This window comes from Zingiber officinale, chromosome 1B, assembly GCF_018446385.1.
Source record: "Zingiber officinale cultivar Zhangliang chromosome 1B, Zo_v1.1, whole genome shotgun sequence".
Lineage (NCBI taxonomy): Eukaryota > Viridiplantae > Streptophyta > Magnoliopsida > Zingiberales > Zingiberaceae > Zingiber > Zingiber officinale.
In genome coordinates, this window is record NC_055986.1 from 70,508,641 (window position 1) to 70,514,640 (window position 6,000).

The following is a 6,000-nucleotide window of genomic DNA, read 5'->3' on the forward strand; positions in this document are numbered from 1 at the left end:
TACTCTCTTGTATAGTTTCACAGGGCATAAACTACAACCCATCGACCAGATAAACCTCTCCCTTTCCTTGGGGGAGGAGCTACTAATGCAAACATGGTAAATATCTTTTATCATCGTAAACACTTCATTAGCCTACAATGTCATACTAGGGAGGCCGACACTGAGTACCTTCCAAATGTGGCCTTCACTTTTCATCAGAAAATCAAATTCCCGATGGGGAGCCAAGTTGGGGAGGTAAAAGGTAACTAGTTGGTGGTAAGAAAATACTACATGGATATTGTTAGATTGTAGAGCTCGCTAGAGGGGGGTGAATAGCGATTTAAAATTTTGAATTAAGTATGCAGCGGAAATACAAATGACAATGCTAACATAAATTATTTTTACTTGGTTCGGAGTCTTCGTCGACTCCTACTCCAAGGCTCGCACTCGTCGAATGCTTTCGTTGGGCAATCATTAATAATTCACAAGATGTTACAAACGTAAGTACAAGAATAATCAAATCAATACCGACAACAGAGAAAAGAAAATCGAGCATAGGCTGTCGGAGAAGCTTCGCAATGTCGCAAAAGCAAAGCGCAATGGAGCAGTTATAGAAGCAGTTCTTGTTTTTGATGCTCCGTGGAGGCCTTCTTTTATAGTATTAGTTAGAGCCCTAGAGTCAATCATTTGATGATTGTATTATGGACTTATTGTATCATATTCTTATATAAATAAAGACATTTATTTTGGTTATTATACTTACTTGTATTAGTGCCAAATAAACTAAGTATAATAGCGTCCTTGAGTAGAAGGTTCTCACCTATATCAATCGGTTAGTTGAATCGATAGTGAGATGATATAGGGAACACTACTCTTAATCATTCCTAGTCGAGTATTAACATTCAGGGACAATGTTAATGCAATAAGACTAGCATGTAGGTCAACTCGATGACTTGATCTCACAAGTCATGGATATAGAGATATCAAGTTGACACATGTGTATGCATTGGAGAATGTATACTGAATGACCCGCCATGAGAAAGTATCATGGATCGTTATATGAGTGTCATATACTTTCTCATGTGGCTATTAGTATGACTACTAGTCCTTAGACCTGAAGCCACCATGGATCCCTACATAAGGAGTTATGTACTTTGATTTCGTCAAACGTCACCCGTAACTGGGTGGACTATAAAGGCGATTACTGGGTATGTAACGAATTATGTAGAGGGATGTGAGTGATGTAGATGGGATCTATCCCTCCTATATGACGAGAGTGACATCGATATTCTTGATAGAGTGAGACCACGAAGTGCATGGCCATGCCCAAATGAGTCAATATGAGATATTGAGCTCATTTGATTTAGTGAGTCTACTTAGAGTTCAAGATTTAGATTGGTCAGAGGATGACACGGTCTATGCCTCATATTGATCAATCTAGATGTCTTGGATAGAATGACACTTGTCATATATTGTGAGAAGTCATAATAAGTAGTCACAAGGTGATGTTGGATCTCAACATTCTTGTAACTTGGGCAGTAATGATGTGTTGCTAGATACCACTCATTACTTATGCTCCTAAATGGGTTTAGGGGCATTGCCAACGTTACAAGAACCTATAGGGTCACACACTAAGGACAATTAGATGGAGATTAAGTTCATATAATGAACCAAGAGGATTAGATTCATTTGATGAATTAAATTGGATTAAGAGTAATCCTAATTGGGCTAATTGAGTTGGACTCAAGTTAATTCATATGTTCAATGAGTCTAATTTAGATTATGACTCATTGAATCAATTTAATTAAATGAATTAGATTCATTATATTAAATTGGCTTGAATTAAATGGTTGGATTAGATCAACCATGAGAGAGATTAAGTCAAGTTTGACTTGACTTGAAAGGAAGATGAAGAGTCAAGTTTGACTTGACTTTATGCCACCTCATTGGTGAGTTGTATTTGAGTGGACCAATGATGATGCTCCACATCATCATGGTTGCTTAAGTGGGATGCCACCTCATGGGAGTTACCAAGAGTTGTGACTCTTGGCATTCCATGGAGGTTACAACGCCTCTTAATGTGGCCGGGCACATCAATTGCAAGAAGAGTTTCATTTTGTGAGTAATTCTCATTCATTCCATCATCTTCTTCCTCAAGCTCTCCTCAAGCTCTCCCTCTCCTTTCTTGGCCGAACACCATAGGTGCTAGCACACCTTTGTTTGGTCCCCTCCACCTAATTTTGTTCGTGTGGATACTTCTAGAGGGTTGTCTACTTTGATAATCTTGAGATCCGGTAAACCGTTGGACTAGCGGGATAGCGAAGGGCATCGCATCGAGGGTAACGCTCTTATCTAGTGTAGATCTAGACTTTAGAAACTCGTACTCGTATTTTGTTTTTATTTTTCTTTGCACGGATCCAGTGGCCAGGGGTTTTGGGGTTTCCGCGACGCGAAAAAGCGATTTTCGCGGCCCGAAAAACCCAACAGTGGTATCAGAGCCACGTGCAAAGACTTGTACGAGTTTAGTTTGATTTTTATGAAAAATATAGCTTCTATGATTTTCTGTAAATTTAAGTTTTTATGGATTTTTATGAGTAATTTTCTCGTAGAAGCGAAGCACAAGTGTTTATACACTTGTAGGCTTCGACTACCGAGAAGTTTTTTTCGAAACGACAAGGTTTCACCCCAAAACTTTTTGGGACAGTGGACTAAGGCGCTGTAGGATCGCTTAGGGACACTCGCGATGGTTAGATCGTGGGTAGGGGCGCTGCCCCTGGCCCCGCAAGGGGATTCGTTCCGCGATTGCGCCCGAAAACCGCTAAACGGGACCGCCGGAAATTTTTACTCGTAAAAATTGTAAAAATTGGTATTAAAATTGAAGAAAATTATAGAAATTATATAATTTAGAATTATGTATGATTTGTGATGGTCATGGACCAAAAAGACCCAATCTGATTGGAAATGTGTTGTAATTCATATTACGGTCTGCGCGCCGTCATTTGTGTTGTGCGTGTTGTACATTTGATTCGCGACCTGCGCATCGTACCTTTCTCTATTATATATTCTTGTTGTAAATTAGTTTAGACTCGAATGTAACTCGAGTTTCAAAATTGTAATGTACAAAATTGGAGCCGTGGAAGGTCCACACGAGACGGAGTTACGAGGAGGGCGTGAGCAACACAAGGTGGTCAAAGGGAGGAGCTTGAGAAACTGTTGACTCTAGGTTGACCATCCGATCTTCTCATTGGCTTGAGAAGATCGTAGTAGGGCCATGACTAATCACAAATAAATTTAATTAATTGCTTGTGTGTATGTGATGCATGATTAGTAGTTAATTAGTGCCTAACGATTATATTAGATCTAAATCGTGTACAAGATGCACCCTTTCGATTAGATTAGATCTATCACGTATTTGATACACATCGACGATTAGATTAGATCTAAATTGCGTCAACTCTAATGCCTACCGTGCCGTGATACCTATCACTACCTCGATCACATGTGTTGTTGAATCTGCCAAAGCAGAGCAACACATATTATCCTGGTAGGGTACGGAGGGACAATCCTGGTCCCGCTTATCAACGCATGGGCGAATACAAACTCAATTAGATTGAGTATTCCTAGTTAACTCGGTTGGATCGAGTACAACTATAAGCATTCTTCCAACGGTTGGAAAGATAGGACATAAATCACATTTATATTAATTCTTGGGCGTATTAGCCAAAGCTAACTCAAGTTTTAATATAACTGTGGATAATGATCCTATAAACAAGAGTTGCATAGAGATGTAATTGGTAAATCGTTACCTACCGATCATACTAAATCTTGGGCGTATTAGCCAAAGCTAACTCAAGGGTTAGTATGATGTGGATCTTATCCCACATGAATTATAGAATTCAGTGGGAGCATCATTTAGTTAAAGGCCTAATTAAATGATTTAAAAGAATATGATATTTATTTTCTACATTTTTCTGTTGTAGATAACCATGACGTCGAATACGAACACTTTCTCCCTGTGTTCTATCCTTGAGAAGGACAAGCTCAATGGAGAAAATTTCCTAAACTAGTACAGGAACTTGAGAATAGTTCTCACCCAGGAACGTAAACTGTACGTTCTGGAGCAGCCCATTCCGGAGGCTCCTCCTGCCAATGCCACGCGAGCAGATAAAGATGCTTACAAGAAGCATCAAGATGACGCATTAGATGTGTCCTGTCTAATGCTCGCCACCATGAACTCTGAGCTTCAGAAGCAACACGAGTTGATGGGCACTTACGATATGGTTGAACATCTTCGTCAACTGTATTAAGGACAAGCGCGGCATGAGAGATTTGAGATCTCAAGGGCACTATTTCAGTGCAAGATGTCAAATAGGGCTCCCGTAAGCCCATATGTACTCAAAATGATTGGGTACATAGAAAACCTACAGAGGTTGGGATTCCCGCTTGGCCAAGAGCTGGCCACTGACATGATCTTGCAATCCTTGCCAGATAGCTATAGTCAGTTCGTTCTAAACTACAATATGAACGAAATTGGCAAGCCAACGCCTTGCTTAGTATGTTAAGGCTATCACTGAAATGAACCTTAAGAAGGCTAAGCCCCACTCTGTTATGTCGGAAACACAAGGGCAAGGGCAAGCCTAAAGGCAAGAGAAAGTCCCAAGCCAAGGGCAAAGGCAAGGCCATGAAGCCTAAAGGAGGGTTGCCAGGATGCTACACGCTTCCCCTGCGGTCGGACACAGCGGAAGAGGAACTGCAAGGTGTACCTGGAAGATCTTAAGAATAAGCGAAGTGAGACTTCCACTTCAGGTATATATGTTATAGAAGTCAATCTATCTATTTTTCATCATGGGTATTAGATACCGGATGTGCTTCTCACATTTGTACTAATGTGCAGGCGTTGAGAAATAGTAGGGCATTGGCGAAGGGCGAGGTGGACCTACGCGTAGGCAATGGAGCACGGGTTGCTGCTGTTGCTGTAGGGACTTATTTTCTATCTCTGCCCTTTGGGCTTGTATTAGAGTTGGATGATTGTTGTTATGTGCCTGCATTAACTAAGAACATAATTTCTGTTTCTTGTTTGGACAAGAAAGGTTTCTCTTTTATAATAAAGGACAATGTTGTTCAGTTTATTTAAATGATATGTTCTATTGTAGTGCACCTCTGATGAACGGACTCTACATTCTAGACCTTGAAAGCCCTATCTATAACATAAATACCAAGAGGTTCAAGTCAAATGACATGAACCAAACCTATCTCTGGCACTGTCACTTAGGTCATATAAATGACAAGCGCTTATTCCAGCTCCATAAGGATGGTTTACTGGACTCATTTGATTTTGAATCATATGAGACGTGCGAGTCATGCCTACTAGGCAAGATGACCAAGACTCCCTTTAGTGGGCATAGTGAGAGAGCGACTGACTTGTTAGGTCTTATACATAGTGATGTATGTGGCCCTTTCAATGTCGCTGCTAGAGGCGGTTATAGGTACTTCATCACATTTACTGATGACTTCAGTAGATATGGTTATGTGTACTTGATGACACATAAGTCAGAATCATTTGAAAAGTTCAAAGAATTCAAGAATGAAGTACAGAACCAGCTTGGCTAGAGTATTAAAATACTTCGATCAGATTGAGGTGGAGAATACCTTAGCCATGAGTTTCGTGACTATCTAGCTGAGTGTGGGATTCTATCCCAACTCACTCCTCCTGGAACACCATAGTGGAATGGTGTATCCGAAAGGAGGAATCGTACCCTATTAGATATGGTACGATCTATGATGAGTCACACAGATCTTCCGACATACCTTTGGGGCTATGCTCTAGACACGACAGCTGTTATACTCAACCGAGTTTCATCCAAGGCTGTGATAAAGACACCATATAGGATATGGACTGGGAGAGATGCCCAGGTGTCTTTCATGAGGATTTGGGGTTATGAGGCTTACGTTCGACGTCAAGTCTCAGACAAATTAGGACCCAAATCCGACAAGTGCTACTTTATTGGATATCCTAAGGAA